Here is a 9,563-nt window from a genome sequence, read left to right as displayed (position 1 = left end):
GTCTTTGATATTTTCTTAAATGTGAAGTAAATCCATTATTTCAGAATAAAATACCAACCTTCTTCAAGTTCTTATTAAATAGGAGGCATTCGGCTCAAGTTTCCGTTTTTCATTTTTTTCCTTCTCAAAGATAGTTTTTTGTGAAACACATTGTGGTAATCTATACTTGTACGTTTTTAATTTCTATTTTAAGGGCTTGCCCGCAGAAAAAGACCTTCCACCTTTAGACAACCTGCCTGAAGTTTAAACTGAATGATAGAAATTGCATTTTCGAGCAACTTGAAATCGTGTACTAAGTACGAAGTGTTTTTTTAGCTCAGATAGTTTTTCCTGAAATTGCTGCTTGAGCTTGTCACATCTTGTGCACTCATATATTCTACATATGGTGCAGGCATTTTCTTCTAAAATTGGCAGTGGTTCCTTTGAACCTGTCCTTACCTGAGTTTCTGATTCGATTCTGGTTGGGATGGAAAAGTATTGTTCAATTTTTTTTATGGTGCGTGACAAGCCGCTGTAATTTTGGTGTGTTTTTCATGACGTCATCGTTGTCAAGTGAGATAAGCACGCTGTTAGGATAGTCATCATTGAGTTCTATAAGACCTAGAGGGGAAACGTCAGCAAAATTACAATAAATTATCAGCGCGCGGCCGCGTGGTCAAAAACTTGGCGGATTTTGGTGGTCAAAGTCAGCGGAGAGACGCGGGCTCATGAAATAAAATTTTGTCGCCCACCCTGATTTGACCACCACAATTGCGAGTATAGAAAATATCAAAACTATTTATTTTCCTAACATTAACAATTTTTTAAAATTTTATTTATTAAACTGCCAACTTCTGTGGTTTGCGGATGCTGAAATAGCGACAGAAAAGGGAACATTTTTTGACTCCGGTAAGTAGCACAGTATTCGCTTTACTATTTTGTTTTTAACACGATACTTGAAGAGTGTTTCTACTACTAAGTTTTAATTTAAAGTTATTTTGGTCCAGTCTTGTTTGTTCTTCACTTAATCGCTCGCCAGACGTGTCGAAGCTGTCAATTTTTATCGAGTTTTGCATCCATCTTGTATCATGTTCAAGGCATCAAGCTAAACTCTCCTGATTTGAATTGAGTTTACCTCCCAAAATGGGGCATAATTTGTTCATGTTTTTTGAAAAGATGAAGGAAAGTTTACAACAGAGTTGTGTTGAAATTGAATGCAGTGCCATGCAAAATTAATGCGAACTATGGTATATGTTGTATAATAAAATAACTATTAAACTGTTTGCCTGCTCAATTTGACTGAATGTATAGTGTAGACAATTATAATGGGTTTGGAAAGTTGGATTTATGCAAACAGTTTTAAAGTACTACTTAGCGTTTCTGTAAATGAAGTATTTATTGTTATAGTAAACTGGTTACTACTTCAAAACCAAGATAAAAGTAGTGTGTTGAGCAATGTGTTAAGATTTGTTGCATATTATGATTATATCATTAATATGCATGAAAAATTAAACATATCATTGTCTCATCTCATCAAATCCATACTTGTTATGATTCCAGGTGATGCACAAATTCACATCGGATGCATTGGTTACAATGAAGTTGGATGTAGAAGAAGCAAAAATAGATGGCAAAGAAATTTTTTGTGTCTTATGAAGAATTAGTAGAAATTTATAAAAAGAATTCTTTAAACAAATTGTAAACAAATTTAAATTTGCTCATGGTCAAGCAACCTAGTCAAAGAAGCAAAGTCTGTCTTCAACATGTGACCTTTCCAATTATTTAGTTTCTTTGTACAAAATACTATTTTCAAGAAACTTGATTTGTAAGTCTTTCATTAATATTTTTACCAAAGATAAAAGGAACTAATTCAAAGGCTTGATGTAAAATACAAAGATTTAACAAGTTGTTTATCATTTAATTCCCAAATGTTAGTTTGTACATATAAATAATTAGTATTGGTAGCTGTAAGTTGTTTAAGCAAAACAGAAGAGTAGTAGTGCTCGAAGGGGTTAGCATTTTTGAAAAATTATATCTTGTTCATGACATATATTACTCAATTCAAAAAAAATGTAAGTAATGCACAATAATATCTATAGAACTTGATAAATTTCTTCACCTACACTGTCAAATAACTATTTTGCCTTCATGCAGCAATAGACAGAGTGTTTTTGTCAGAGAAACCAATGCACATTAGTTTCCAAGATTGTAATTTCAATGGAAAATTAATGTAGTTCTGTTCAGTAATAGATCCAAGATTCTGCCAAGCTGTTTACAAAATACAAATTACCAAGCAACAGTGTCATGGTGTTTTGAATTTTTTTCTTTTTTGTAGCTCTTCTGGTTCAACATACTTTCTTTATGAGTTTTCAGTAGATTTATCAGGTAATGACAATACACCTATGATACTTATCCATGGTAAACTTTCAGTTGACTTATGTCGTAGGACTGAAGCAAACATTTTCTCGCTTCCTTAGAAGCATTTTTACACAGATTTATCTATTTGAAGCAAGAAAAATTGGTGCACCAAACTGTTTACAAACAGTCAAACACACAAAAGTATGAAATAATGTATAAGTTTTACAAGATTGACAGGTCTAGTAAAGAATGCCGTTTGATTTTCACTTTTAAAAGGCTAAAATGTCATAAAATAACTTAAATGTTACATCCAAAATATGCGTTTCTCTACCGTTGATCTTCTTTATTTTGAAGTGTGTCTGTACTATGTTTTCACGCAATGCTGAAGCATTATTTTCACATGATATGCTGTCGGTATCGTAATTGTTTTTTTTTCTCACTTGTTTTCGTTTATACAAACAGTATTAGAAATCAGGAGGGAGTGAATATTGAAAAAAATGCTTAAAGTGGAAGTTTTGACCACCAAAATCCGCCATTACCGCCATGTTTTTGACCACGAGGCCCAGGCCCCTTTGCCCCTCCAGGTCTTATAGAGCTCAATGATAGTCATGTGGTAAATTGTCGAATTGCCAATTTGAGAAGAAGTTGAATATTTCCATAATTTTGTAATAGCACGATGCATTTAACGTAAACGACAAGTTTTTCAAAGTTTTTATTGCGTACATGTTTTGGCAAACTTATGCCATCTTTAGTGCAGTATGATAAATGAATATTTAAATGAGTTAATATATAAAGAAATATGTTACAAGACACGTGTATGGACAAAAGAGATGAAGCGGAAGTTACATACCCATGTTTAATGATTAGAGGTTTTAAATATTTACAAGTGAAAGATAGTATTGACATGCTGAATTTGTTTGATAAGATTAGGTTTGAGTTTTTTGATGTACAGTGCTTCTTATAGTTTTAAAGGAGTGTGGGCACTGTCTAATATACGAAAGAAGGATTGTGGATATTTATATTTGCTGTGGGGTGGTGAGACGATGTGTTTGAATATGTGAGAATTTTTATCGGAAGTGGTATGCTATTTAATCCATGTGGACAGGTGGCGGCTGGTTTTGGGAATGTAGCAAGAATTACATCCCGCAAAAGAGAATTCGTAAACGAAATTAAATTTTAAGAGGAAATGTTTGGATCTTTGAAGCGGAAGATGTTTTTTATTTTAAAGAAAATACTAGTTTTACGTCTAAGTTTGTGCAGTAACGTCTGACCAAGTTATGTAGTTTTCGTTTTGTGATTTTTGAGTAGTGGCCAATGTAAGGTAGCTTGAAGTAATGGATTTGGGTTTGGCTTGTGCGTGGTCTTGTTCATTGTTAGTAGTGTTGGAGTTAGTGTAGTTGTTATATGTTTTTATTACTTGGTTTATGAAATGCAAGGGGTATGAGTTACGTTTTAGAATGTTTATAAATTCGTTTAGGTTGTGTTGATAGCCGTCTGTGTGTTGTTAATTTTTTAATGCGGCGAAGAAGAGTTTTTATGAGTCCTGTCTTATATGTTTGTGGAGTGAAGCTAAAAAAGTTCACGAAAAGTCCGATGTATGCTTTCTTATGGAAAATTGATGTAATTAAGGTTTTGGATTTAGAGATTTTAGTTATAAGTACGTTTATGAAATGTAATTTCTTGTCTTGTTTCTTTATCCAAAGTAAATGTAATGTTCTTGTGTTGTTGATCAGGTAATTGAAAGAAGATGAGGCATCGTTTTCGTTATTGATAATACAAAAGATATCGTCTACGTAGCCTCTGTAAAAAAAGTACGTCAGGTCCATTGTAGTTTTTTATCCAATTTCTTTCATGGTGACCCATAAATATATTGGCTAGTAGTGGCGCTAATAGAGAACCCATTGCAACTCCATGGATTTCATCATAAAAGTTCAGTTTACTAGAAATGGTGTTTGATTTGTGGCAATAAGAAAAAGCTGTTTGAGGTCATGAATGGTGATAAGGAGGTTAGATTGATGTAAGTAAATAAGGTCAATTGCAATGTCAATGCATTCATTTAGTTGAATGTTGGTGAATAGTCTTTGGAAATCCAACGAAACATTGTAATTGTTGTTAATATCCTGGTTGTGAAGTTCGTGAACAAAAGTAGAGGAGTGTTTAATAGTGTAGTGGTTTGGTATGATAGAGTTGAGCAGTTTTCCTTAGTACTTAGCAAGGTTGTAGTTATAAGAATAGATGGAAGAAACTATAGGCCGAAGAGGAGTAGGAGTTTTGTTATCTTTATGTTTGTGTAGTTTAGGAAGAACGTAAAAACGGGCATGTTGTGACCCTCTGGGGAAAAAGTTTGAGTATACGTAGTCTGTTGTGGATCCTTGTTCTTAAGTATAATAATGAGATGCTGTAATCTACCTTCTCTTGAAATGGTGGGTCATTTTTTAGTATTTTGAACTTAGACTTGTCACTTAATATTTCCATGCAAGAGCTGTTGTATACGGTTCTGTCCACTATTACAACTCCGTTGCCTATATCTGGTTTTAGTATGATGATGTTCTTGTTGTTCTGATGTTCTTTAGGATGCAATGTTTTTTCGGGTCAGATGGTGAGGGGCTATATGAAGAGGTGTAGCTTTGAGTAGTAATACACATGGGGGTACGAATCCATAAAAAGTTTACTTTATGTATCGAATCCCATAATACTACAAATGGTAAAACCGTCTTTAATAATCAAGTGTTAATAATACAATGTTTTACAAACTATGGAATCTATATGTTTTTTAATCTGTCTGTCAGGCGCGTGTCTTAGTGCATGTTCTTAACAATGGTTGTTTAATGTAGATAGCACATTTCATCAGCGCATGTATAATAATACAATGTTTTACAAACTATGGAATCTATATGTTTTTTAATCTGTCTGTCAGGCGCGTGTCTTAGTGCATGTTCTTAACAATGGTTGTTTAATGTAGATAGCACATTTCATCAGCGCATGTATAATAATACAATGTTTTACAAACTATGGAATCTATATGTTTTTAATCTGTCTGTCAGGCGCGTGTCTTAGTGCATGTTCTTAACAATGGTTGTTTAATGTAGATAGCACATTTCATCAGCGCATGTATAATAATACAATGTTTTACAAACTATGGAATCTATATGTTTTTTAATCTGTCTGTCAGGCGCGTGTCTTAGTGCATGTTCTTAACAATGGTTGTTTAATGTAGATAGCACATTTCATCAGCGCATGTATAATAATACAATGTTGTACAAAACTATGGAATCTATATGTTTTTTTTAATTTGTCTGTCAAGCGAGTGTCATATAATTTTTGTTAAAATTGTTTTAAATAATTGTTTCAGGATTTTGAATCTTTTGTATATCGCTTTTGTATTAATTACTTATTACAAACAGTTATGTGATATGTAGTCAAACATGAGGATTATTCTTCATCTTAAGTTTTAGCTTGATAGTTATTTTAATAAATTTTTTAATTTTTCGATTTCATCATTTACAAATTTTTAGTTGATAGAATATTATCTTCTATAGTAGCCCTAAAATTTTTGAAAAACCATTAAATGACATAGATAATGTAGATTGATGTTGTGAATAAACTTGAATTTTGGTTAATCCATTAAATGCTGCCAGCCATTTTCTTTTCCATTCATCATAACCTAGTGAAACTGAAGATTTTGTTGGTTCAATAATTAATAAAATATTATTATCTTTATCATCAACACAGTATACGTGATATAAATCTAGTAATGCATTAACTATCTTTTTTTCATTATCATTTGTTACTTTAATGATAAATTTTTTTTTAATCTTATCTACCATCATATCTAATTTAATTGTTTTAGAGTTATCAGATGGATTTATTAATAAAAGTGTAAATTCAATAAATTTAACATTTTTAAAATAAATTCTGATAATATCTTGTCGGGTATTAAAATTTTTATAATTTAATTGATTGCTATGGTGTACTACTTTACCATTTACTCTGCTATCAATCTCATTCTTTGTATAATAGTTAGTTAAATTAGAAGTCAAAGCATACTTACCATCTGTTTCATTCTTTGTATAATAGTTATTTAAATTAGAAGTCAAAGCATACTTACCATCTGTTTCATTCTTTGTATAATAGTTAGTTAAATTAGAAGTCAAAGCATACTTACCATCTGTTTCATTCTTTGTATAATATTTATTTAAATTAGAACTTAAAGCATACTTAGAATCTGTTTCATTCTTTGTATAGAATTTGGATAAATTAGAGGTCAAAGCATACTTGGAATCTGTTTCATTCTTTGTATAATAGTTAGTTAAATTAGAAGTCAAAGCATACTTACCATCTGTTTCATTCTTTGTATAATATTTATTTAAATTAGAACTTAAAGCATACTTAGAATCTGTTTCATTCTTTGTATAGAATTTGGATAAATTAGAGGTCAAAGCATACTTGGAATCTGTTTCATTCTTTGTATAATATTTATTTAAATTAGAACTTAAAGCATACTTACCATCTGTTTCATTCTTTGTATAATATTTATTTAAATTAGAACTTAAAGCATACTTAGAATCTGTTTCATTCTTTGTATAGAATTTGGATAAATTAGAGGTCAAAGCATACTTGGAATCTGTTTCATTTTTTGTATAGTAGTTATCTGATAGATGTGTTTTATCTACAGGTCCTTGTATATTTACATTAATATCTGTTTTATCATGCCCATAAAATAAGCTCATTTATATTATTCCTCAGATTTTATATCCTGTTTATTATTTTTATGTTCATAAACATGTTTAACGGTTATTATACCACCAGATAAAAAACCTAGAAAAGGTAATAGGGGTGATATTTTTTCTACTAAACTATAAACATCTCGTTTTAAAAGGTCGTCTGATTTAAGCTGTTTTGTTAATTCTTTTGAGTCTTCAATAGCATCAAACCCTTTTAATATATCTGAAAATTTTGATATAACTAAATCAGTTAAAAACTCATTAGCTTTTTAATCGTTTTTCTCGTATTCAATGTATAATTTATCAATAATTTTTGACTAGCTTTTTAATGTAAGCAACTGACTTGTCTAAATCACCATCTTCAGCTAGTTTAAGTAGTTGATCTCTTTTATTAAAACCCTCTGGCGGTTTATCATCACATACAGCATCTTTGATAGTATCATTTGCGGAATCAATCTCATTAATTATATCGTCAATTGTTTCAGGCTCTTTACGCTTTGGCATATATATATTAACATATGTTTTATTGCGGAATAACAATTTTCCATTGGTATGGATATACAAGTTGGATTTCTAAATGCGCATACTTATTATTTTTCAATTTTTTGGTTATTTCTTCTATATCATCTTTCTCAACACCATAAAGATAATCATCAAATATGGTTTTCATATCATTGCGGTTTGTATTATAAAGCTAACTAAATAACTTATATTTTCGCGATATGGTTTAGAAATACTTGTCAATTGCTGTGTAACCACAATTGTAGAAAGCCCATAATGACGAGCACTGAATGCTAAACGAACTAATTCAGATGTCCTATTTTTAACATCTAAACAACTCGCACAGTCATCAAGTATAATAAGACTATTGGTGCCTTTATATACATCACTAACATATTTTAAAGCAATATCTACCTGATCTTGGTCACATTCTACTTTAATTAAATCAGAATCATTTATATATTTCCATTCTTGATAGGTTTTATTATATGATAGAGTTGGGCATAATAAAATAATATAATCAAAATGTCTATTAAAGTTTTGTTCTAACATTCTTAAAAGAAAGCAGGTTTTACCGCAACCAGTCATTCCTAAAATAATCATATTAAAAGGTGTATTCATTTATATATTACTGGTTATTTTAGTATTGAATACTTTGTAAATCATTATTAATAAATTGAATAAGAGCATCACTGATAATATAGATGTAGCAGTTTAAATCTTTTGTATATACTCTTTTTTTAATTTCAAGTAAAACACCATTTTGAGTATTAATAATTTTTTTACCGTTACCAGCAATATATTGTTCTTGAAAGGTGCGTAGATCGATAACTAATGCAAATTTATCCTTATAGAATTTTTCAATTGTCATGAAGCAATCTATTGGGTTAGTTTTATCAAAAAACCGTTTTGCTTCTTCATAAAATACTTTTTTATCCATACCTTGAGCGAAAATACAATTTGGTAAACCTTCAATAGTGATTTTAACTGAATCGATATTGGGATATATAAAATTTTCACTATCACTAATTGAATTTTCTGTGAATAGTAGTACAATACCTTTCATACTTTTACGAGGCACATTGACATTAATATTCTGTAATGTGCTTGATTTATCCCATTTTTCCTTTTTTAAGAGGGTTATATGCTGGTAAAATAGGCTTCTACCTATAGAATATAGATTTGTTATTTCATCTGAAATTTCTTGATTATCAATCGTTTCATATTCCAGTTGTATATTTTCTAATTGATAATCACCGATACTTTGACCACTTTGAGGAATAAGTATTTGATCACTTGGTGGTAATGTTATTATGTATTGAGGGTTATTATTCATATTGAAAGGGGTATACAATCCATGGTCTTTAAGAATATAGTCAATATTAATTTTTGCCTTGTACTATAAATATCATACATTAATTTATCTGATACTTTTCTGAACTTCCACTTGTTGCAGCACTATCATCTTTGGAAATAAGTTTTCTAAGATTTTCGTTAGCTATTCCATATTCAATAAGGCTTTGTCGATCACTTTTAGGCAACCACAGGTCTTTGTATACACTTATAATATTATGTTCACAACAATCGTAAAGGGTTTCACCAGCCACTTTAATTTGTAGTCGATGCTGTAAAATCTTACTGAGATTATTTAGAAAGTGACTTTTTGTATTACTGATTTTAAGATCAAATGATAGATTAAGTGAACCAGGAACTAAACAACTATTTGATTTTAATTTAGGCACATTAACATAGATTTGTTCATTAGGTTTAACACTATTAGGATTAAAGGTTATACTATAAAAAGTACGGGTACCTTTAATTTTTGTCATATTAATTCTTTTAAAATTAGGTAAAAGCTCTTCTTGTAATCTGTTCATATATATATTAAAACATATTTTATTTTCTTCTTTGTTTATACTGGTCATATATTAACAAAGCAGCAGCAATAGCTAAAATCCATAGATTAGAAGCTACCCATGCTAGACCTTTAGCTCCCCATGA

Source organism: Xenia sp. Carnegie-2017, unplaced genomic scaffold, assembly GCF_021976095.1.
Source record: "Xenia sp. Carnegie-2017 unplaced genomic scaffold, XeniaSp_v1 HiC_scaffold_6, whole genome shotgun sequence".
In the NCBI taxonomy this organism is placed as follows: Eukaryota; Metazoa; Cnidaria; class Anthozoa; order Malacalcyonacea; family Xeniidae; genus Xenia; species Xenia sp. Carnegie-2017.
This window is presented reverse-complemented; position numbering follows the sequence as displayed.